This window comes from Phascolarctos cinereus, unplaced genomic scaffold (genome assembly GCF_003287225.1).
Source record: "Phascolarctos cinereus isolate Bilbo 61053 unplaced genomic scaffold, phaCin_HiC Scaffold_4;HRSCAF=312, whole genome shotgun sequence".
Lineage (NCBI taxonomy): Eukaryota > Metazoa > Chordata > Mammalia > Diprotodontia > Phascolarctidae > Phascolarctos > Phascolarctos cinereus.
In genome coordinates, this window is record NW_027555847.1 from 410,152,869 (window position 1) to 410,175,473 (window position 22,605).

General features: G+C 36.8%; 1 protein-coding gene and 1 pseudogene across 3 annotated transcripts in view; both read right to left on the minus strand.

Annotated features, from left to right (window-relative positions):
- CTNND2 (catenin delta 2) overlaps positions 1-22,605 on the minus strand; it is a 1,167,765-nt gene that overhangs the window by 340,307 nt on the left and 804,853 nt on the right. The window lies entirely within an intron of this gene.
- On the minus strand, positions 6,509-7,381 carry LOC110220416 (DNA-directed RNA polymerase II subunit RPB3 pseudogene; annotated as a pseudogene).

Below are 22,605 nucleotides of genomic sequence, written 5' to 3' on the forward strand. Positions count from 1 at the left end.
GTACTTTAAAACATTAATTTGTGATAAAGCATAAGAAAAGTATGTGAAGCAAAAAGTGGCTAGGTGACTTTTTCAAGGTCACATAGAAAGATATTGTAAAATTTGGAAAAGACTCGAAATGTCCAATTCCTATTCACTGGCAGTAGCTTCTAGGGACCACTTCATTCTTACTGCTACAAAATGACCTGAGTTTTTTCTGCTGTCTTCATTTTTTCTTTCTACCTCTATGGAACAGGTAACTGTTATAACACAGAATGGTAGGTACGTCAAAGTTGAAAGTAAGGAGTTCAATTACTAAATTACCAATATGATGAGGTTTGGGGGTGCTGTAACCCCGAGATCATGACACACGGGTCCTGCCTAAAAGAATTTGTCCCAAGCCTTCTTTCAGCCAAAGACAAGGTTTATTAAAGATCCACCATATTAGCCAGGCCCTTAAGGAATCTGAGAGTCTGTGAGGCATCAGCCAGATTGTAAAAATCAGAGCAGTGGCTAGAGTTTAAGAATTTAAGCATCTTAATGAAGACAAGAAGGACCTTATATACAGAAAGAATATGGGAGGGATCTACAAGTGGCTAAGTAGTCTATGAGGTAATAGAACTCCAAGGACCTGGATCCAGTGGCCAAGGGAGAATGGAGCCTAGGTAGGATTAAGGGTGGAAAGTGGCTTTAGGGAGATGAAACAATGGAAGGCTAGGCTAGATTAAGGGTAACAAAGAATTAGGAGATTCGGTGTAGCCACAATGAAAGGCTAGTTGATGGGATTACAGCCTCAGGGGACCCGCCAGAGATTTGGCCTTGTGGGAAAGTCCATGGTTTTCCCTTTTTGGGGTCTAGATCCCATCCTTATCAAATACATTTTAACAAACTTTGGGGAAAGGTAGAAAGGATAGGCCCATTCTACTAAAATTAATAATGAACAGTTTATCATAATAATGAATAGGATGAAGTATCACCATAACTTCAAACAAAAGAAAGTCATTTATATTTTTTAAAGAAATAAGCTAAAATTATTCTGCTAAATTTAAAATAATTTTATTATTCAATTTTAGGAAGGGCTGTCTAACATAGTTAAGCAGAATACGTGTTTTCATTCTTATATTCTGTTCCTTTTTTAACTTCTGATTTTCCCTTACATAAAAAGGTCATTCTCCTAATACATTCCTTTGTTGCTCTTCTTGCCCTTTATACTCTTCCCAATATGGTAAGTATTCTTCTTTTCTACTTTCTCTTTAAAAGCTTTCTGTCTTCTTCATTATTTCTAAATGGAGATGAGAAAATGGTGAACTTTAATGCAGGCATAAGAAAGAAAAAATGAATATTTCTGATTTCAACTAGCATTTCTTTTGACACTTTTCCCTATGAATTATTTAATTATCCTTAAGAGAAGCAAGGAGAATTGTTTTTTTCCCCCCCAGCTCTGCCATTAACCAATTGGGTAACCTTAGGCAAGTCACTAATCCACAGTGGATCCCAGTAGCCTCATCTGTAAAATCACAAAGGTTCTTATAATCCTGAGATTCTAATATTCCAAATTCGGGCTACATTTTCCTAGTATATAAACTTCAGTCACTGCCAAATGAATACTACCACAAGATAAGTGTAAAGCATGTAATATCATAATCCTAAATTTTGGAACTTTAGCAATTACTAAAGGAAGGTCCCTAGTCAGTCCAGTCTAATCAGCTCCTGAATTATATGATCTTTCCTTTGTACCCTACAAGAACAAAAGAAATGGAAAGAATCACAAGTAAGATCATCAGCCTACTTATCATTCCTCCATAGCCACAAAGAGCATTGTTACTAAGTAGTAGATGGATTCTAATTCATTCCTACTTGGGCAAATAAAGCAAGCCCTGGAGATTATAGGTAATTAGAATACAGACAAAATTAAAAGTTCTTAATATACTTTTCTTTAGATGAGTCTCTTTATCTCACCTAGGCTGGAAATGCAATGGCCAATCACTGGAACAATCCTGTTACTGTTTGGTCTAGGGAGTTTAACATTGGGTTTCTCACCTAGGTCCCTCCTTAGGCAGCCTAGTTCCCTCTCCTTCCCCACCACCTCAATGGTGCCAGACTTATTGTGTTCAGCTGATCAGCTTAACCTACTGCAGCTCAGAATTTCTGAGCTCCAGATACCCATCAACTTTAGCCTTCCAGGTAGCAGGGATCAGGTGGGGACTGCCATATTCTGCTCATAATCTACTTTGTAAGGCCCAATATCTTTAAAAGACAGTTACATTTTTTCCTAGGCATTTTCCAAACTTGCTTGAATTGGAGAACTTATCAATATTTGTTAACTTCTTTGTCCTTATTCTAAACACATCATATAATATGCACTCTTTTAACTTGTTCTCTTGAAGTAATTTCTGCAATCCACAGCACATTTTTTTTACTTACATTAGAGGAAAGAAAAAAAAAGTTCCTAAAATATAAACGCAAAAAAAGAGTAGAATATTATCCCTCTTATTAAATGGAGAGACAAAGCTATGAACAGATGTCACAACCCTCATTTTAAACATATTTATGTATTATTTACATATGTATAGACATACATACATAATTTCTGCTATTAATGCATATCAACAATGTTCTGGTTTGTATTTATAAAGGAGAAATCCTATAAAATGTATCTAGTGTCCTACAATGGATTCAAAATCTTGGTAGATTTAATCTATTCTGAATTTAGCTTTTTCAAAATTTTCTATGTCACATCAGCAAACAAACAACATTGTCTATCCTGCAGTATTATCCAAACTTTGTGGACATAAGTAATGCTGATTTTGAGCCTGATACTATTCAACAGGTTTTGTTTTTTGTTTTTTTTTTACAAATGACCAAGAAAATGGCATAAAGGGACAGGCTCATTAAGTCTGCAGGCAACACTAAAGTGATAGGGATTAGGAAAACATCTTGTAAAGCAGGGCTAGACTTGAACATAACCTTGAAGACATTCTTAGAAAAGACACACATTTCTTAGGGATAAGTACAAGACAGTATATTCAGGAAGAAATAGACTACATAAACACACAATGGGGATGCAATCAGGTCTAAACATTGAGGTAGGCATGGATTAGCAATCTAACATTGAGTTTTGAAAAGCAAGAATGATCTTCAGCTGCTAGTTAAAGAAAATTCTCCCATTATAGTTTATCTTGAACTGAACAGATCTTTCTGAGGCTACTTCTTATATGAATTGTATATGCTGATAATAATTTAGGAGCAATGTTAGGGAAAGCAAAGGGAGATCAAAGAAAATGAGGACCAATGATCATTCTCACAGCCTTTCCAGTTTGGTACAACCAACCAGAGTTTATGCTCCCTGAACAAAGCCTTTGAGAACTTAGGAGTCACCTACATATTAAGGTGGGCTGTTAGAGAAGGGTTTAATGCAAGATTATAGAGCTTGAGATAGAAGGAAGTTCAAAGACCATCTGGTACAATCCTTTTATTTTACAGATGAGTAAACTGATGCCCAGGGCAATTATGTGACTTGTCCAAAATTACAAAGGTGTTAAATATCAATCGGTGGCAGAATTTGGAGACAGGTCCTCTCCTTCTAGATTTCATGCTTTTCTCTGTAACATCATACTTCCCTCCCCAACAATAATTTATTATGTACCTACTATGTCCAAGGCCTGTGTGATCCTGGCTAAGTTGCTCCACCTCTTGGTGTCCAAGGCAACTAAGAGTATGTCTAAGTTGCAGAACTGTTATAGATCTGTATTGGCAGAGGAAATTTTCCCACCAAGTGTTGCCTATACAAGTGAAATAAAAGTTCAACATGAAAACAAATATACCAACACTGTTTAGAGAAAGAATAGCAAAGGCTCAAAACTGGAGGGCTCTCTTATCCTATATCTGTCTAAACTCCAGATCCAGTCCACAACATCTCTGACAAGTAGGCATTCAGCCTCTATTAAAAACACAACTATCAGTGATGTGGGACTTCATATCACTGAGGCAGCCTGTTCCGTTTTAGAACTGTGCTAATTGTCAGGAAGTATTTCCTTTTCTAATCACATATCCACCTGCCTATAACTTTTACCTCCTAGTGCTAATTTTAGTCTAATCATCTGAAATCACATGTCTGGAATAATAATAATAACAACAGAATGGGTTCTGGTGTTTGGTACAGAGGACAGCAAAATTAAACAATCCCTGATCTCAAAGACCAATAAGGAAAAGTGATAACAATAAAATTATTTTTGGCAGAAGATTAGGTAGATTAGAAAGGGGATTGACTTCCTGTTTCTAAAATGTGAATCCTAACATTAATATAGTGTTGTGAAAGGATACCCTGTATTTAGGAAGAGTTAATAATCTCTTAGTTTGTCTATCTTATGCTAAAGACATAATAGGATGAAGGTGTGAACAGACCTTAACTATATGCCTGGGAATAAATTAAATGAGGAAACAAAAGAATCTTTAATTATCAGGGGGCAAATAAAGGCAAAGTTACTCTTTGGCTAGAACCCACTTTGGGAATTACAAAATGTTCCTAAGATCGGGAGGCATTATGCAATAAAGAATAAAGATTTTCTGTAATAAGTTCATTATATTCACTCTGACACAGTCACTGTCAAAAGAACAGCAGGATAATGACATCTCAAAGAACTTGTCTGAAGATTTTAAAATAAATTGTCATGTGTACTGGAAAATATACAGGTGGGAAACATCCTGGTGCTCTACATAGCCAGGTAGGCGGCAGAGAGGGTGTTAATTTTTTTAAAAATCTGATCCTTATTCAACTGAATCATACTGTTTCCAATTAATGCAGAGAAGATCTATTTTTTAATAGAAAATTAAGTCTCATCATGAAAGCCTAAAATAAACAAGAGATATAGCAAAACAACATATACCAAATATTTGTGCATTTTATTGTTACAATTAATGTCCTCTGGTGCTGTTCCTTTATAGCCAGTGGCAATGTTTGGTCCTTTTTATATTCCTGCAGTTCTTTTCCTCAGGAACCTGCTGACAGAATATTTTATCCATTATTTGTTACATGTGGACATTGCGCTTAGTACCTGGCAAACAACATGGTCTCTTACCTTGGGGTTTGCAATCTAGACTGACATATATGCAATTATAAAATATATCAACTGAAAAAAGTGGACGGCTCTCAAAAGTGCGAAATACTGAATCTGGATTTGATTTTAGGTACTATCATAACTCATCAGTGGCAGGAACAAAATCCTGTGCAAATCAACAGTCATTTGTCAGTTCAGCTGCCGGTAACTGCCCTCTATGACTGAAACATGCAAGCCAGAGTCAAAACCCCTGACTACTGCCTCTGGCTAGTTACAGGAAGGAAGCTCACAGACCACTTCAGGGGTAAAGGGTTAGATCAGGAGTGGGGAATCTGTGGCCACAAGGCCACTATGGCCCTCTAGGTCCTCAAGTGTGGCCCTTTGACTGAATCCAAACTTCACAGAACAAATCCCCTTAATAAAAGGATTTGTTCTGTAAACTTTGGGCTCAGTCAAAAGGCCACACCCCAGGACCTAGAAGGCCATATGTGGTCTTGAGGCCGCAGGTGCTTCCACCCTGGGTTAGATGAAGAAAGGCAGAATAATATGTGAATACATCAAGTGATCTACTACTGGACCAGACTAGTCCCTTCATCCATGGAAGCAGCTCTAAAATCAACCCAGCTCTTATGGAAGAGATGTGGCATGAGTAATTCAGTGCATTTTACAAAACCCTCTTCTTCATCTTCACTATGATCAGTTCTGTCCCAGGCCAGCTCCTCTGACCTAGCCACTCTTTTCTCTCCTCCTCAACTTGATCCCTTGGTGAACCAATTCAACTCTGTACCACCTCAGTCCCCTTATCAAATCATCAATTATATCTAGCCAAGACTCCACTTTGGATCACTCCCACCATTCACCATGTTCCCTCCTACATGTGTGCTGCTGGACAAAGGTGGAGGAAATCACAAAACCATTCTGAATAGGTTCACTACGAATTTATGTTACACAACCTCAACTGTGCTCTCACTGCTGTACCTGCCTTACCTACTCACTATCCCACTCTCTGCAGTGACTCTCCCAAACCTCTTTAATACTTTTCAAGCCTCCAAAGCTCTCCTTCCCCTGACAAGAATCTTGCTTCATTTTTCAGAAAACAATGAGGCCATTCACTGTTAACTCCCTCTTCTCCCCTCTTCCTCATATCTTATCATTCAGATGCCTTTTGCCACCCCTATCTCATATGATGAAGTGATCTTACTCCCCACCACCCACTTTTTTTGATCCCAGGGAGAAAAGGCATTTTATTTGCTGTTCATACTAAGGAAACAGGCCAACCCAAGAAGATCAGGATGAAAACTTGTGGGGAATGAAGCCTCCTACTCCTCCTATACATGATATCTTTCCAAGCTAATTATATCCCAGATTGGCAACAGGCTTAAAAGTTGTAATATGCTCGCCAGGACTTTGAATAGGGTAAATTTTGGCTCACTTTCCAGTGGCAAGCAGAAGCTCAGCTCAAATGATTGCTGTTAGTTAATAGTCAGGACATTACTTTAGATCTCATGGGGGGTAGCTGGGGCTGTAGGTCACTTAACTTCTTCAAACCTGACAAAGCAGAGGGAACAAGTGTTTTAGGGTGAAGAGAGCCATAGGACTCCATGTTGTAACAGAACCTCTCTGGTTTGCCATTGAGGTCACAGGGAGTCTGGGCTTCATCCTCTCAAGTCTCAGTATTCACTCTTTTGCAATTCTTCAGGCTTTGAGTAGACCTTATGACTTGGAGCATTATCTAGGTCATACTCATAGGCCACTCCAGCTATAGGGTTATATTTGGCATGTTCCTTGCCAAAGCCCTTCTTTGCAAAGGCTCATAGTCTCAGTTCCTGGACTTTCCAGAGTTTGACAATGAGGATGTCATACTGTTCAATATAGTCACTGGGGTCATTGTCTCTACTCAGGGATGTCACATAGTGGAGGAAGCCTTTGTGAAGGAGGAGGTCACTAGACACTGACAGGAATAACTTGGGGGGTGTATTAGAAATGAGCTTCTGAGATGTGACATGATGAGTATGGTCTTCATTGCAATGGATTTCACATGTAAATTCTATTGAGCACTTAGGGCAAAATTCTTCATCTGCACAGTCCCTGGAGTATGGCAGCTTGCCTACAATGTCATCACTTGTAAGAGGGATTATTCTAAGTCTGTGGGCAATGAATTTGTCATGCAGCACTGAAGAGTTGGCATCAATTTTGATCCATTCTATAGTTATAATGGACACCTTGGTTATGAAGACTCTGTGACTGGAACTGGCCACTGCCAAATCAATATTCTTGATGATGAACTTGACATTCTCATCTGTGAGTTCAGTGATCTGAATCAAGGACTGGTTGGCATATAGCATCACCATTGAAATCAGCCCCTACCTCCCACACTCGGGCCTCAGCTCTGTTGCTCTCCCCAACCAACTGCTGGCCTTTCTCCTTACCAAGTGTAACTCCTCTACTTATTCAAGTGATCCCATTCCATCCTGCCTCCTCCAATAGATTGGTTTCTCTCTCATCTTCACTCTTTCACTTATTTTCAATCTTTCTCTCTCTTCATTGGTTCATTTATTACTGTCTACTAATATTTCAGTGTGCCCCCCATCCTGAAAAAACTCCTCAATTCTTCCATTTCACTATCTCCTATATCTCTTCTGCCCCTTGCAGCTAAACTCCTGGAAAAGGCCATCTACAATAAGGTGCTTCCACTTTCCTCTCAGTTTTTTCTTTTCTTTTCATAATCTGGCTTCTGACCTTATTATTCCACTGAACTTGCTCTCTCCAAAGTTACTAATGATCTCTTAGTTGCCAAATACAATGGCCTTTTTTCAATCATCTTTCTCCTTTACATCTCTGCAACCTTCGATACTGCTGGTCACCCTTTCCTCCTCGATACTCTCTTTTCTCTAGGTTTTTGGGACACCACTCTCTTTTAGTTCTCCTCCTAACTTATTTGATTGCTCCTTCTCTGTCTCCTTTGCTGGATCCTCTTTCAGAATACTTCCTGTAAGTAAAATTACTCCTTCTTTCAGGGTTTTGTCCTGGGCCCTCTTTTCTTCTCTCTCTATGCTACTTCACTTGGTTATCTCATCATCTGCCATGGATTTAATTACCACTTCCATACTGATGGTTCTCAAATCTACCTATCCTGTCCCAAACTCTCTGATGACCTCCAATCTCACATCTCCAATTGCCTTTCAGACATTGGGAACTGGATATCCAGTAGACATCTTAAGCTCAATATGATCAAAATGGAACTCATCTTTTTCCGCACACCTTCCCCACCTCCCTTCTCTATTACTGTAGAAGGCAACACCATTCTCTCAGTCCCTCCAGCTTGCAACCTGAGTCATCCTGGATTCTTCACTACTTCTCACCCCCCATATCCAATTTGTTGCCAAGACCTATTGATTTAACCTTTGCAACATCTCTCCACATCTGCTTTCTCCTCTGACACCACTACCACCACTCTAGTGCAGGCCATTATCTCCTCAAGCCTGGCTTATTACAACAGCCTACTGGTGGGTCTGCCTGCCTTAAGTCTCTTTCCATCCCTCCACCCTTCATTCATCCACTAAAGTGATTCCTAAAGCACAGGTCAGATCATGTCACCCCCTCAGCTACTGAATAAACTTCAGTGGCTTCCTATTGCCTCCAGAAACAAATAGAAAATGGCCTGTTTGGTATTCAAAGGACTTTGTAATCTAGCCTCCCCTTACTTTTTCAGGTATCTTACACTTTACTCCCCACTCTTCAGTCCAGTGACACTGACCCCCTGGCAGTTCCATGAAAAAGATACTCTATCTCTCTGCCTTAGACATTTTCTCTGCTGTCCCCTATGCCTAGAATGTTCTCATTCCTTTGCTCTGACTATTGATATCCTTGGCTTCCTTTAAGTCCCAACAAAAATCCCCCATTCTCCAAGAAGTCTTTCCCCACTTCTCTTAATTTCAATTTCTTCCATCTGTTAATTATTTTCTATTCATCCTGTATATAGTTTGCTTCATATTTATTTGTTTGCATGTTTGTTTGTTTTCCTGTTAGATTATAAGCTCTTTGAGGGCAGGGACTCTCTTTTGCTTCTTTTTTTTTTGTATCTCCTGGCACAGTAGGTGCTTAATAAATGTTTATTGATTATGTTCACTATTTGCCTCTTTCATTGTCCTTTGGGTGATCTTCAACTTCTTTTCTCCAAAGACTATAGTATTCTACAATTTGAAGCTAGTAAGAATACTGATATTAAAAGGACATACCTTTGTTTTAGGGAATAGCCTGGGATCACTGAATGAATTTTCAAATTTCCCAGAGGCAACTCAGCCCAAACTCCTGTTCAAACCTGAGTCCAGCACAAAATCTATTTAAAGTATCTTTCACAGATGTATGTAATTATGGACAGGATGCATAGACTATTCATCCAAAGGCAGATTATAGTCTAGGTGATAAACATGCTTCATCTACGTGTCTTATTGTTTTATGGAGAGTTAGGACTATAACCTGAACCTCCTAAATGAGATCCTTTTGAAATGGATCTCCTTTAGGAGGTTCAGATTATAGTCTAACACTTTTAATGCAATCAGCACAGTATAATATGCAAACAAGAATCAGGACCTCTTTTTTTTTTTTTGCTAAGAACAGTTTTATTCTCCTATTGTCAGAGTTAACTACGTGCACTGTTCTGGATATCAGAAACTTTGATGAGATACACAAATATAATTAGCTGAGAGCAGAAAAAAAAAAGGAAATCTATGGCCAGGGACAGGGGTTCTTAACCTTCTTTGTATCATAGATCTCTTTAGCAGTCTGGTGAAGCCTACAGACCCCTTCTGGAAAAAGAATCTCACTCTTTATGAGGAATCTTTCTCCATCTTCGACTCTATGCTGGGACTTGGTAGACTCATTCTCCTCCAGGACAGTGGTAAGCACTTATGCCAAGTATGTATCTTGCATCTTGTTACATCTTCTATAGATATCTTGCATGATTTTAAGATTTGCAAGAGAGATGTCTTGTAAAAAGAAAGCATTTAAGGTAATATTTTGCTCTATAAAACGATAGCTTTTTACAGTTGAACTTTGCACATAGTAGGTACTTAATAAATGTCTGTTGAACTGAATTAGCTAGTCTGATTCTCAGACTTTTACCAAGATCATGCTTTTTGGTAGAACCTCCCAGAACTTTTTACAGCTTTGGAGAACTTGAAATTCACATTGGGTTGACATTTTGTGGAAAATTTATTCAAAGAGTTAGGGGAAAATTGTACAAGATAAGAAAGTTAGATGAGATCTAGTGATAGGAGTACCCATACCAGTGAGGTTACATAGAAAAAATTCAAAACATTTAAGGTATACCTTTGTGTTATTAAGCCATTCTGATATCAAACTTTTTATCTTGACTTTCTCATAAAACCATGTAACATGTACTTAATATTTATGAACTTTAAAAACTCACCCAAATCTTTCTTTCTAGATAACAGGCACTCAGGAGGACTATTCAGACAGTAATACTTAATAATCCATAATGATACTTCATTTAAGCCTATCTGATTCAATGGCAACCAAGCTAATATCCTCTTCACAACTAGCTTACTAGATTACTAATGAAGACATTAGTACAGGATAATAATTACATAAAACCAGGATAAAAAGCTTACAGAATGAATAAAATAATTAGAGTATTTGCATTGTATTTCCTGGCTTTTATGTAGTTTTAGAAATAGTAGCAAAAATGTGATTGCTTGTAGAAAAAAACAGTGAAATCACAAGACATGGATTTTAATGTCTTGTTAAGCAAATTGCTGGAGGTATTTTATGGATCCTGAGAATGCATCAGAGGAGCCCTACTAGGGAACACAGATCAGTTCTGGTTTATTAATTCCTCGTAATTTCATGCACAATCTTTATATAATGTTGAAGACAAAAATGATACTGATGAAATGCAGAAAATATAGCATTTGAAGAAACAACCAAAAGTTAAATGCACCTTTTTCTGTTTTCTGTTTTTTTTTGTTATCCAGAGTTATCTTTAGTTGCCTCAAATCACAGTGTGACAACAAGGAGGACATCTCACAATCAGAAAAGTTTCCAGGATCTAACAATATAATGAAATCCATTAGACAGCACCATAGATTTGATATAGGGTCCTTTTGGTGCATAGTAATTTATAATGCATCCTTCTTGCTTGCATTTAACAAACTTAAGATAATCAATTTTTGAGCTGAAAGGTGCCTGAAGTCATCTGCTCTGATACTTTCATTTTGTAGATGAAGAAGATGGGGTTAGAGAGACTGAATTGCTTAAGGTCACACAGATTGTCCATGCCAGAGCAGGGATTTGAACCTTGACCTCAAATCCAGTGCCCTTTCTACCTTCTGTTCCTCTCTGAAGAACATCTACACAAAATCTGCTTTTCTTACATAGACATTAAACTTGAAACCAATATCTAGTCATACCTGCCTTTCCCTGACTGTGGCATATTCCTTACAAAAACTTCAGTGTAAGATTTTAAAATATTATATGTGCTTGACCTGCCATAACAATGCAAATAAATGTATTCCATGAATTAAAAAAAATAATGTTGCTAGTTTAGAAAAGCCTTTGGTGTATGAACTGAGGAAAACCACAATATAGATAGGTTTTTGTTTTAAAATTTTTATCTTGTAGAAATGAACAACAGATCTTTCTCAAATATTCCTGACCCTGACCAATCACATGATATAACAGACAGAGCCCAGAACTAGGGTCAGATGACTTGAATTCTAGTTCTGGTTTTGTAACTATCTGTGCAGTCTATCATCTGATAGGAAATTCACTTGACCTCTTGAGTTTTGGTTTGCTCATTTGTAAACTCAGGACAAAAACACTTGCACTAAATATTTACCAGGGCTGTTGTGAGGATCACATGAGATGAGTGAAAAAGCACTTTGCAGCTGTAATGCATTACACATATCACATACCCAAATGCAAATGATTATTATTACTATAGTAATGATGCTTCTGATTAAAATAAGCATCAGTATTTTAGCAGAGTATAGTGCTAATCATTTGGATCAATTGTAACTTTAAAATAACTGTGCAGATTTTATTTATGCATGACCAAATGATATTTTGGGGCTGTCTGTATGCTCTTTGTGGGGGTGGGGAGGGACTATGCTCTATGATTATACATAGATATACAAATAAGGAATTATTCATACAAACAACAAGCTTAGAATTTATATTGTTGGAATACCAGAGGATTATACAACTACACATTTAGCTCTGCTGCAATAAATGTCACAAATGGGAATAAAGTTAAATGGGTTTATTAGTCACTAGTGGCTATTTTAATTACTGTATTGGAAATCAGAGACAGATGTTAGAAGAATGCTCATTACAGGGTTTTCCATAGTATAAAGTATGACTTACCTGGGCAACACTTTCATCTCTAAAGCTTTCATATAACTGATTACATCTTTTTTTTTAACCTTCCATGAGTAAATACCAAAACTAATTAGCAGCACACTATTAAGTTAATGCACGTTTATCTACAACAATTCAATTCTGACTGTGAAATAATCTTTCTAGACTATAATTACACTCCAGCTTAATTAACATAATTTCCACAGCACATATTTTAATAAAGAAGCTGCCATTATGGTTAGGTTTTCAATGTAGAGAGTATTCTAGGGATTAGTACAAAGGATACAAACATCTCCTCCATGGATAATCTTATAAACAAATAAAGATAAATAATATCGTACGATCCTTTGATGAAATACTCTATCCGAAAGGGGGGATCTCCAGAAGACAAGGCTATACTATTTTTGACTGAGTAAAATGCCAAAATACTGACCCATTCCCTGTGTCTAATTAATCTCCCATTCACCGGAGCCACAAGTAAGAGACAAATAACATTAGTGCTTGCTAAGATTATATGTGGGAACAAGTAGTTTGACAATGATGCTTCTCATTTCTAGGGCTTGAGTTTTATCAGTTTCCAAAAGCCTGTTGTGAAAATGGTAAAACTAGTAGTAGCTGGTTTTGGAAGAATGTTGGTCCCAACAGATAGTAAAGTGTGAGATAGACATCCAAGTATCATTGAGTGTCACCAGTCATGAGCAAAGCTGTGAAAATGAACTTCAAAATAATATCTAATTAACTAATGATGACAGATAACTGGGTAAAGTTCTTATGCCTCACAAATTCCTTTGACAAAAGGGAAGTTTCTTTTTTTTAATCAATTAATAAGCATTTATTAAGCATCTTTTATGTGCCAAACATTGTGTTAGGCACTGGGGGATGCAAATACAAAAATGAAACATGTCTTACCTTTTCCCCCTAAACCTGATGCTTCTCCTTCTGACTTTAATATTTCTATCAGTGACTACTACTCACTCAGTCAGCAATGTTTGAAACATTCTTGTTTGTGATCAGTCATCAAGTTAGGTCTACTCTATCTCTGCAACATCTTTCATATTCATTTTTTCCTCTTTATTTCTACTTCTACCAGCAAAGTACAAGCCTTCATTATAAACTACTTGGATTATTGTAGCACTTTCCTGCACCCTTCCTCCCAATCTTTTTTTTATATAAATTTATTTATTTTTAGTTTTCAACATTCACTTCCACAAGTTTTTGAGTTCCAAATTTTCACCCCGTCTCACCCCTCACCCCACCCCAAGATGGCATGCATTCTGAATATCCCTTCCCCTAGTCTGTCCTCTCTTCTATCTCTCCCCCCTTCTCTTATCCCCTTCCCCTTCTATTTTCCTGTAGGGCAGCATAGACTTCTGTACCCCATTTCCTGTATTTCTTATTTCCCAGTAGCATGTGAAAACTTTTTTTATTTTTTATTTTATTTTTATTTTTTTGGCTTTTTAGGCAATTGGGGTTAAGTGACTTGTCCAAGGTCACACAGCTAGTAAGTGTCAAGTGTTGGGTCTGAGACCGGATTTGAACTCAGGTCCTCCTGACTTCAGGGCCGGTGCTCTATCCACTGCACCACCTAGCTGCCCCAAAAACATTTTTTTTAAACATATGTTTTTAAAACTTTAGGTTTCAAATTTTCTCTCTTCTTCCCTCCCCACCCACCCTTATTGAAAAGGCAAGCAACTCAATATAGATTGTACATGTGCAGTTATGCAAAACATGTCCATAGTAGACATTTTGTGAAAAACTAACTCTATTTCCCTTAATCCTATCCTGCCCCTCCCATTTATTCTTTTTCTTTCTTTTGACCCTGTCCCTCCTCAGAAGTATTTACTTCTGATTACCCCCTTTCCCAATCTTCCCTCCTCTCTATCATACCCCTGCTCTCTTGCCCCCTTCTCCCCCTATTTTCCTGTAGGGTAAGACAGATTTCCATACCTAGTTGAATGTGTATGTTATTCCCTCCTTAAGCCAAATCCTATGACAATAAGATTCACTCATTTCTTCTCACCTTCCCCCATTTCCCCTCCACTGTAAGAGACTTTTCTGTTTTTTTTTGTGTGAGATAATTTACCCCATTCTACCTCTCCCTTTCTTCTTCTCCAAATATAATTCTCTCTCATCCCATAATTTTATTCTTCGATATAACCCCTTAATCTTCAACTCACCCTGTGCCCTCTATCTTTCTATCTACATATACATACACATAATTTTTTTCTTCCAACTACCCTCATATTGACAAAGGTCTTGTGAGTTATAAATATCATCTTTTCATGCAGGAATGTAAATAGTTCAATCTTAATAATTCTCTTATGAGTTCTCTTTCCTGTTTACCTCTTCATGTTCCACTGGAGTCTTGTATTTGAAAGTCAAATTTTCTATTCAGCTCTGGTCCTTTTATCAAGAATGCTTGAAAGTCCTCTATTTCACTGAATGACCATTTTTTTCCCCTAAAGGATTATACTCAGTTTTGCTGGGTAGGTGATTCTTGGTTGTAATCCTATCTCCTTTGCCCACCAGAATATGATATTCCATGCCCTGCAGTCCTTTAATGTAGAAGCTGCTAAATCTTGTGTTTTCCTGATTGTTTCCACAGTGCTTGAACTGTTTCCTTCTGGCAGCTTGTAATACTTTCTCCTTGACCTGGGAACTCTAGAATTTGGCTACGATATTCCTAGGAGTTTTCCTTTGGAGATCTCTTTCAGGAGGAGATCTGTGGATTCTTTCAATTTCTATTTTGCCCTCTGGTTCTACTATATCAGGGCAGTTTTCCTTGATAATTTCTTGAAAGATGATGTCTAGGCTCTTTTTTGATCATGGCTTTCAGATAGTCCAATAATTTTAAAATTCTCTGTCTTGGATCTATTTTCCAGGTCAGTTGTTTTTCCAATGAGATATTTCACCTTGTTTTCTAATTTTTCTTTCTTTTGGATTTGTTCTCCTGTGTCGTGATTTCTCATAAAGTCATATCTTCCAATTGCTCTATTCTAATTTTTAAGGAAGTATTTACTTCAGTAATCTTTTGGACTTCCTTTCCATTTGGCCAATTTTTCTTTTAGGGCATTCTTCTCCTCATTGGCTTTTTGGATCTCTTCTGCCATTTGGGTTAGGCTGTTTTTTAAGGTGTTATTTTCTTCAGTATTTTTTTTGGGTCTCCTTTAGCAAGCTTTGACTTGTTTTTCGTGATTTTCTTGCATCACTCTCAGTTTTTCCTCTACTTCCCTTACTTGCTTCTCAAAATCCCTGACAAAAGGGAAGGTTCCCTGGTGATGTGAGGGAGGCCAAAATCATAAAATACTCCACTTATTCAATTCTGAAATGGTCAGTATTTTCCATATGACTTAACACCAAAGTATATCTTTTATCTGAGGAAGCTAGGTGGAGTAGTGGATGGAGCACTAGACATGGAGTCAGGAAGACCTGAGTTCAAATCCTGTCCTGACGTTAGGAAGACTCATCTTTGTGAGTTCAAATCTGGCTTTAGACACTAGCTATGTGACCCTGGGCAAGTCACTTTACCCTGTTTGCCTCAGTTTTTTCATCTATAAAATGAGCGGGAGAAGGAAATGGCAAATCATTCCAGTATCTCTGCTAAGAAAATCCCAAATGGGGTCATAAAGGGTAGGACACAACTGAACATATCCAAAGCCCAAAAATATACCAGAGAAATTAACTAAATTATGAGCTTCTCTTCTTGCTTTATCAGAATTGCTTATATCCTCAAAGTCTGAGATATGCGGGTACCTTGACATTTTTTTATCTGCTCTGTGTATTATACATTGTGTGCAATGGTGGGAAGGGGGAGAGAGAAGACGGACATGGGTTCAGATTCTGGCTTTTCTACTTACTCCTTGAGTGACCTTGGGTGAGCTACTTGATTTCTAGGGACCTCATTTTCCTCATGTGAAAAATAAGAAGGCTGGATAACATATTCTCTTCTGGCTCTAAATCTATTATCTTATTATCTAGATCTTTAAACATTACTCAGAAAAAAAATGTAAAAAGCATTCTTCTTTTTATGAGGAAAACATGTTTAAGGAGAGGAAAGGGAGCCCTATTGGAATCAGCCTTGAGCTAAAACCAAAACCAAAACCACTGTTCAAAACAATAAATGCAAGAACAAAAAATAAATAAAGGACCACCTTGATAAAAAAAGGTGAGCGATATTTGCCCCTGGAATCTGCTTGCTCTCATTTGAAAAAGTTTATAAAAGGCATGTTTAAGATCCTGTTATATGTCATTTTTCTAATAATAATCACAATAGTAATAGCCATTTGTAATACATTCCTGAGATCTGAAACACATATTTAATCTACCTCAAATATTTACTTCTTTGTAAGTAATCATATTGCTTTAAAAATATTGAAGTAAAAAAAAGACTGCATTTAGATCCCTCTGCCTATGCTTCCATTTAAGAACAAATAATTAGAAAGGACATTCTAAACACACTTATGACCTCTCTAACTTCATTTAAAGTGAAATTAAATCATTGCTATTTATATAGCATAAAACAAAAGCATTAGTCACAAAATCATAATTTAGGTTTACATAGCAGAGAACCTTTTTGTCCCATTATTACTGAATAGAATTGAATGAACAGATATCTGTAAAACATTGGATAAGTGTTCTTGTTGTTTTAAAAATCATATAAAGATTTTTATACCAGTAGATGATTGCACAGAAACCTCTTTAGAGATACTCATAATGCCCTATTTAAGGCATAAGCAAACATAAACAACTCTAGATATGTTCAAAGGGAAAATTGAGAGAGATAAATTTCTGGAAAGGTCCTTGAGAAGGCTCTTGGGGTTGCCTGACATGAGATGAATCCATAACACTCAATTTGTTTAGTGTTTGTGTAAGGGTATTGAGCTATTTAAAGTGCAAAAATAATGTCAAAATTCAGAAATTTCTCCTCTCAAATTCATAGAACACTATTTGTTGTATTCTCTTAAGCACCAGAAAGATTTTTACATGAGTTTTATTGTAAGTTTTTTTTTGTCCACACATCTAGAGTAATTTTTATTTAAATCCTATTTAATTTTTAATAAAGTGAAAATACTAAAAAAATATAAAAAGCATCCACTTGGGCTATACTTGAACAAAGATAATAGCTACAGTCTTTCTATATCAGCCTAAAATGTTTAAATTAAGGTGCTGTTAGTTAACTTGGCCAACACAGTCCTTCCACTGCATTTGCATAGTGTCTTAGGCTTCAGTTTCTATAAAAAACAAAACATATATAGTTCATTATAACATAACAAATGATAAATCAAATGGGCTTTTAAGTCTTTAATAATTTTATAAAACCACTGCTCTACCATGAAAGCAATTACTAAATACAAAAAGCAATTTTATGATATATGCTTGGCATAAATGTAAATACTTACAAAAAAGGTGACTTGTTTTGAAAATGTTGACAGAGCTGCCCTCTAGACTTGCACATTGGTACCCTGTAGAATGATTTTTAGATGAGTAAGCCCACCCCCTCTGAACACTTATCATAGTAAATATTATTTGCATTTATATAACAAATCAGAAAGCCAGAACTTGTCTTTAAAACATATGAATTTACTCAACAGGTGAGAACAAGACATAAATTATTATTGGTTAGATGTTCTCAAACACAGGGCTTGAAATTGTATCAACAGGCACTTAGCCTTAAATATTGGTCATACCAAACTGTCCTAAAAATACCATGGTATGCTTAACATCTTTGTTTAAAATACTTCTATTTGGTCAATTCAGTCTTCGTTAAGCACAAGCAAAGATTTCATGTTAAACTTCAGTGATCAGTGTGAACCTTCCAGCTGTAGTCCTGACCTTGTTGATCTGAGTTCACCACACTTCAGATCTCTTTGGAAAAAAATATTTCCCATTGTTTCATTTTTGCCCAGAGATGAGTGCAATAGGCTTTCTGCATTAAGATTTGTTCAATATCTCATGGTCACTGTGTGATTAAACAAACGAAATGTTAACTTTCTAAGACATGAATGGGAAGTTGGTAAGGAGCCCTCTTTCCCTTCCCAGCTTTGCTTCCTACCCTCAGGACTTACTGCTATACCTCCACCGCATTCTTACTTTGGAGCATTGAAAGTCAGTGTTTGAATCCAGAGAACACTAAAGCATATATGATTTTTCCCCCCCAGAAATTCATTTCTTTGTGATTTCTAATTGTTAAACCCAAATTCTCTTCACATCCAGAGTATTTTCTGTCCTTAAGTTTGGCAACTTTCAAAGGTATTCCTTTAGGTCTCTAGACAGGTGGTTCAGAGTGAGTGTAACTAGCACTTGTTTTAGTTTTGGCCAGAAATCCTAAGGATCTTCCCTAACCAGATTGATACTTTTTTTTTAACTAGGTAAAAGAGACCATTCTTTGACTCATTTCTTACCTAGCCTTAATCACTGAATGGGCATTGCCTCAGACACACTGAGACCTGGGAAAGACCTTAACTGAAAGAGGCCAAGGTCTCCCATTGCCTCTGGAGCCCTCTGTAGTCATCCTGATCTTTATCTTGCCAATGGACCCAGATGGCTCTAGAGGAGAAAGTAAAGCTGGTGTCTTTGCACAGCCCTCACTCACTTAAATCCAATTCACTTGCAAGTCATGGCATGTCCTTCCTGATGTCATGGTCGCCTTCAAGAAGGAAGGACAAACAACAACTGTGGAGAATCACCTTGGGCCTTCTCACCTTGGCATATCTCTCTGCCTCTCCAGCACCTTCTCCCACTGGTGAGCTCCTCCAAGGGCTTCCATTTGAGGGAGGAGCCAACCCTTCACTTCCTTTCAGCTCTGCCCTCTGACTCTTTGGATTTTGCCACCATGATTCCATTCCTCTCCTCTCCCCCATCACCTTTAGCTCTCTTTTGTGTGTTATCTTCCCTCATTAGAATGTAAACTCTTTGAGGATAAGGGTTGTATTTGTGTGTAAACAGTGCCTGGCATACATTAAGTGCTTAATAAATGCTTGCTGCCTGCCTGGATGGTTTTCCTTAGGTAGCATTATTATGATTGTTTTAAGCCCTTTGTATTAGAGACTGCAGATGATATTTCTATTTCTCGGTGTCTTCTAGCAAAGTGAAATAAATAATTAAGAATTTGCTTCCAAGAAGCCACAAGTACTTGGGCTTGAAATTAAATGGGATCTCCTGCTTCAGCACTGGCACAGTTACTACTTGCTAGGAGACTGAAGCGTAAATGGACAAAGCACTGTCCTCAAGGATTTTGTTTTAAGTTTATAGTTTCCTTCTTGTTTATGTTTTTCTACAAGCTTGAATTAAGATGTAAAACAATAGGTCCAACCAATAGTAAGATCTGAAGACCTGATGGTTTAGGTCTGAAGGACGTGTGGAGCAGAGATGATACTTTGTGTCCTTATCAATTAAAACACTGAGAGGGTGATGTAGGAAACTAAGGATGACAGATCCAAAGCAAAACACTACATGTTTTAAAAATGCTACCGCTGAGTCGTCATTTGCAACCTCCTATATGTCCTGTTAATCATTTATAGCCATTGGTGCTTAAGGATGGCATAAGCTATTAGCATAGGGTATCTCAAAGGTCTGGAGACAATATGCACGATGTGAAAGATAAGAGTAGCACATGTATTTGGGGAGAGTTCTCCAGGCAGCCAGTTTCTTGGTCTCTAAATTAATTTCAAGACTCAGTCATCCATTCCATATCTTGAGTAAATATCATCAGAATACATGAGTTGTAGTAGAGGCATTTTTTCACTACCTCGGAATGGCTCTACGTAGGCACATTCAATATAGTGTAAATAATGGTGAAGAAACATGAGAAACATCCCCATTCTGATACCAGGTAACTTGTCTCCTAAATCACTATAGACATTAAAATAAAATAAGGAAACAAGATTTCCTACTGAGTATGGAAATCTTTCTACCAAGACAACATTAATATGTATGGGAAAATACTTTTACCTCCACAATATATTCTAACTTACCTTTTAGAGATCATATCTTAAAAGATTAGTTACAACAATGTAATTATTGGAGCTGTTTTTGCCCTAATAAAATCCTTGCCTTAATTTTTTTAACTTACCATAATTTCACCACCACCCCCGAAAAAAGAGGCAGTTTAAAAATTTCGTATGAATAAGGCCTGAATCAGTTTTGACTATGTGCACATTGCACTAACAAACCTTCTGGCATTCATCTGACCTATGGCCAATCATTTCTTAATTTGACATTTTTATAGTCAAATTACATATAATTTGACAATTTTATAGTCACCTATTACTGTAGATGCATCTGTTATCACATAACTAATTTTCTATTTGATACTCATTATGCTATTTGTCAAAGTTCTACATCATCCTCCCATCTTTTTTTTTAAGTATACTGCTGTTTAACATCTCAGATTGTCACTTAAGTCAATCAATAAATATCAAGTTGATTGAATTATTATCAGTTCACTATGTATGGCACTATCTAAAAGCAAATATTTCATTGAATGCTTAACCACGAGTTAGGGGACTTGCTAGATTAGGAGTCAGATGTTTTGGATTGGAACTGTATCTTTAATACTGCTTAATTTTAGACAGGCCAACCTCCTTAAGATTCAGGTTCCTAATCTACAAAAATAGGTTTTTGGTCTAGAAGACCCTAAATGCCCTACCAGCTCTATTTTGTGATTCTAAGAATGGGGACTTTATCACAGGAATTGCTTTAGTGTGGGTGGCTATGTCAACCTGACTCATGAAATCCTTCCCAATCACAGCCAGCTGGACCACATCGGATTTAGTGAAATGGACTTAAATTTATGATTTTCAATTTTTATCACAGACCAAAAATTGATTGTAATTGAATACTCTGTGAAAGCATATTTGGGCAAACTATCCAGTTTTATACTCTTTTGGAATAAACATTTGAATTATGCTTTCAAATAAATAAAACTGATACTCTCTCATGAAAAGTCACATCGGGAGGAAAAAAGCATTTATTAAGCACCTACTATGTTCCATGAATTCTGCTGAGCACTTTACAAATATTATTTTGTGATTTTCACAACAAACTTGGGAGGTAGGTGATATTATTATCCTCCTTTTATAGATGATGAAGCTAAGGCAGATTGATTGAGTGACTTGCCCAGGGTTACACAGCTAGTAAGCATCTGTGGCCACTTTTGAACATAGGTCTTCCTGACTCCAGGCTTAGCATTCTATCTACTGTGACTCCTAGCTGCTTTTAAATATAATATACTCATGGATGTGAGTGTGATACAATTATGACATGTCAGCCCACTGATCCCCAGGGCCAGAACTAATGGATGTGGCTAACTAGGTCCATGTTCCTTTCTGTTTTACTTAAATATTTCCTGAATTTGTTTACCATATAATAACCTTCCCTAACAGATGAATAATATTCTATGGTCACCGTCAAATACTTTTGACAAGAAAAAATGCTTTCTATGCTTATTTTCTTTAAAGATCTATAAGTTTAAAGGAAAATTAGGCTTTCAACTAAATGTTTCTGCTTTCTCCATTCACGTCAGAATTATCAGAGCGAGCAAGGTAACACTAGAGTGGGAAAAACCTTTTAAATAAGTATATTTGTAAAACAAGTTCAGTGTGTATTTCAGCTGCCATAGCTAGTAAATGTTGAATAAATGCCATTTCTGTGCCTTGACATTATTGATAAACTGTACTATTAAATAAGCCTGTGCATATTACATTTTAAAAATTCTAATTTGTTTCAATTTGACATAACATAGTACATTTCAGTTCCCTCTCTGTAAAAGGACATTTTCAACAGAAAAAAAGGGTTTTAAGTTAATTTGAAACCTAACACAGAGTGAGTTTCCCTGAGAGGTTTTGGTTTCTTTAAATATTAAGATATTAAAATGTATCAAGGATGGAAATAAAACTTGAGTGAGTATACTGGCTTACTGGTGTATATTTTTGGTGTTCTTTTATTAACATGCATTTATTTACCTTGCCTCCTCCAACCTCATATACTTTGTATTAGCCTTACAGTCAGGTGTAAAATGTTTTTAAAAGTTTATTTTATTATTTTTGTTTTTACTGTCTCCACTAAATATTCACTATCTATTTCCAGATCTACTGTGTTACAACAAAGAACCATCTTTATAAGGATTTTTAAAATTGTGTGAATAATATTTTCCATTTTTGCCATACTCTTGTTTTTACAGCTGATTTCC